Below are 3,095 nucleotides of genomic sequence, written 5' to 3'. Positions count from 1 at the left end.
CTGAGAGAGGAAGGTGGACTGAGGAAGGGGCCATGACTGAGTCTCTATCAGCTAAACGGTTTTATGGATTCAGGGAACTTGAGAGGTAAGCTCTACCTTTGCTGTACCCCAAACCATGTAATCTGGGCTTCTAGTGCTTGTCTAATGCCTAGATCAAGGAAGGAAAGCTTCCAAGAGGTATTCAGGCAGTGTTCCTGATTCATTGAAGGTGCTGAATTTCCAGTTTCCAAGTGGCCATAAGACTCCCCAGGAGGGGGCAGTGTATAGGTGGCAACAAGCCATGAGCTACACACACCTACAGGGCTCCTGCTGGAGACATCTACCCAAGTTCTTGTCCAAATGAATCTTTAGGGTGTTTTCCAGTTGCCTCTGGTCTAGGTTTTCTGTTGAGCCCCCTGAGTGACATACCAGGTCACTTTCTGTCTCCTCAGAGTCAGACCCTAGACTCCTCCCAGGATAGCTTTCTAAATACCTGGGTTATTTGGGGGCTCTTCCTCAGGCTATGCACCAGACTCTTTGTGGGTCACCTTGCCTGTCCCTTCACATGGAAATTTCCTGATTGCCTCAATGTCATGTGGCCTAGATTCTTCCTTGCTGCTTTGGCCCCTACCACAGAGGGCTGTGAAGGTTCACGTTTGCCCTTTGGCCAAGAATTCCCTGCTAGTTTGCCCTGAGGCTCTATCTGTGCCAGGTGGGCCCAGTGTTGGATGAAGCTCTTTCAAAGGTGGTGCTCCAGCTGCCACCAGATCTCATTGATAATAGGAAATTCTCTAGCAAGGATGGAGCCTGGTACTTAGGACAGAGAGGCCATGTTGCACTGCGGAACGTTGGGAGCTAGAGGATGAAAGGTTTCCTGAGCTCTTTGGACCGGAAAGAGTTCCAGCTGCTTCTAGAATAAGTGCCAGTCTCGGGGTTGAATTTCTTTTGGGATGAGAGACTGCCCTTCATCCTGGGGTTCAGAGAAGGACACTCCACAGGCCCTATCTGGGGTGACAGAATGGGAGAGAGGTTGAAGGTGGGCCTGAGTTAGGGGCTGGGATTGGGGCAGGGTTCAAGATCAGAGGGGGCTAGGGCTGGGGCTGCAATGGGGATATTTTAGCCTGAATATGGACTGGGCCCATTAGGGAATCCACTGAATAAGGCAAAGGGAGACCCTAGTGGGGGTCAGCCACCCAAGACCAGGACAGTAGCCCCAGGGACTCACTATGCAGAGAGGGAACACCCTGGAAGAGCTGGCTCCACTTCTGCAAAGAGTCCCTTCAAGTTTTGGGGTTTGGGAACTGCCGAGGACTGCAGCTGCTTTGGTTTGTCTATGGTGCTCCACAAGGCTTGGGAGCCTGCGGTGTCCTGTGTGTCTGCAAGAGACTAAAGTAGCCCCAGCCCTGGTATGATTCCATCCTTCGCGGCTATTCTCCGGAACAGTAGTCGTTTACCTCCGTCCGCTTTCTCTCCCACCTAAGTGCATGCCAACAACCGATGGAAGATTCGATGGACATGGACATGAGTCCCCTGAGGTCCCAGAACTATCTTTTCGGTTGTGAACTAAAGGCCGACAAAGATTATCACTTTAAGGTCGATAATGATGAAAATGAGCACCAGTTATCTTTTAGAACCCTCAGTTTAGGGGCTGGTGCAAAGGATGAATTGCACATTGTTGGAGCAGAGGCGATGAATTATGAAGGCAGTCCAATTCAGGTAACACTGGCAACTTCAAAGATGTCTGTACAGCCAATGGTTTCCCTTGGGGGCTTTGAAATAACACCAGCTGTGGTCTGATGGTTGAAGTGTGGTTCAGGGCCTGTGCATTATTAGTGGACAGCATTTAGTAGCTGTGGAGGAAGATGCAGAGTGAGAAGATGAAGAGGAGGAGGATGTGACACTCCTAAGTATACCTGGAAAGTGTTCTGCCCCTGGAAGTGGTAGCAAGTTTCCACGGAAAAAAGTAAAACTTGCTGCTGATGAAGGTGACGATGATGATGCAGATGACGATGATGATGACTTTGATGATGAGGAAGCTGAAGAAAAAGCTCCAGTAATCTGTACAAGATACTCCAGCCAAAAGTGCACAAAAATCAAACCAGAATGGAAAAGACTCAAAACCATCAACACCAAGATCAAAAGGTCAAGAATCCTTCAAAAAACAGGAAAAGACTGCTAAAACACAGAAAGGACCTAGCTCTGTAGAAGACATTAAAGTAAAAATGCAAGTATAGAAAAAGGTGGTTCCCTTCCCAGAGTGGAAGCCAAGTTCATCAGTTAAGTGAAGAATTGTTTCCGGAAGGCTATTCAAGATCTCTGGCAGTGGAGGAAGTCTCTTTAAGAAAATAGTTTAGGGACTTCCCTAGTGGTACAGTGGTTAAGAATCCGCCTGCCAATGCAGGGAACACGGGTTCAAGCCCTGGTCCGTGAAGATCCTACATGCCGCGGAGCAACTAAGCCCATGCGCCACAACTATTGAGCTCGTGCTCTAGAGCCCACGAGCCACAACTACTGAGCCTGCGTGCCTCGACTACTGAAGCCCACGCACCTAGAGCCCATACTCTGCAACAAGAGAAGCCACCACCATGAGAAACCCATGCTCCGCAATGAAGAGTAGCCCACGCTCACGACAACTAGAGAAAGCCCGCACACAGCAACAAAGACCCAACGCAGCCAAAAATAGATGATAATAGATAGGTAGATAGATAGATAGATAGAAAGAAAATAGTTGATATCTGGCTGTCCTTTTTATAATGAAGAGTGAGAACTTTCCCTACCATGTCTGATAAATATTGTCCAGGTTCCATTGCCAAGAATGTGTTGTCCAAAATGCATGTTTAGTTTTTAAAGATGGAACTCCACCCTTTGCTTGGTTTTAAGTATGTCTAGAATGTTATGATAGGACATAGTAGTAGTGGTGGTCAGACAAATGAAAATGGTGGGGAGATTAAAATATACATGTGAAATAAACTCAGTATTTTAATAAAGTAAAAAAAAAGTTCTAGAAGATTTCATTGGTAGTCTGCCTCAGTTGCTTAGGTAGTGTCCCTCCTCCTTTTCTCTCTGCTCCATAATTTGGAAATGCACTCTTTTTGTGACTTGTATCTCCTGGAGCT

At 47.3% G+C, this 3,095-nt stretch overlaps 1 pseudogene across 1 annotated transcript; it reads left to right on the top strand.

Moving 5' to 3' along the window:
* The first annotated feature begins 1,130 nt into the window (after nucleotides 1-1,130).
* Nucleotides 1,131-2,443, top strand: LOC307189432 (nucleophosmin-like; annotated as a pseudogene). The gene has a single exon. The product of its transcript is annotated as a nucleophosmin-like (transcript).
* Nucleotides 2,444-3,095: the final 652 nt, after the last annotated feature.

This window comes from Stenella coeruleoalba, assembly GCF_951394435.1.
Source record: "Stenella coeruleoalba genome assembly, chromosome: 7".
In the NCBI taxonomy this organism is placed as follows: domain Eukaryota; kingdom Metazoa; phylum Chordata; class Mammalia; order Artiodactyla; family Delphinidae; genus Stenella; species Stenella coeruleoalba.
The sequence above is the reverse complement of the archived record's forward strand: the minus strand, read 5'-3'. Positions and strand labels throughout refer to the sequence as shown.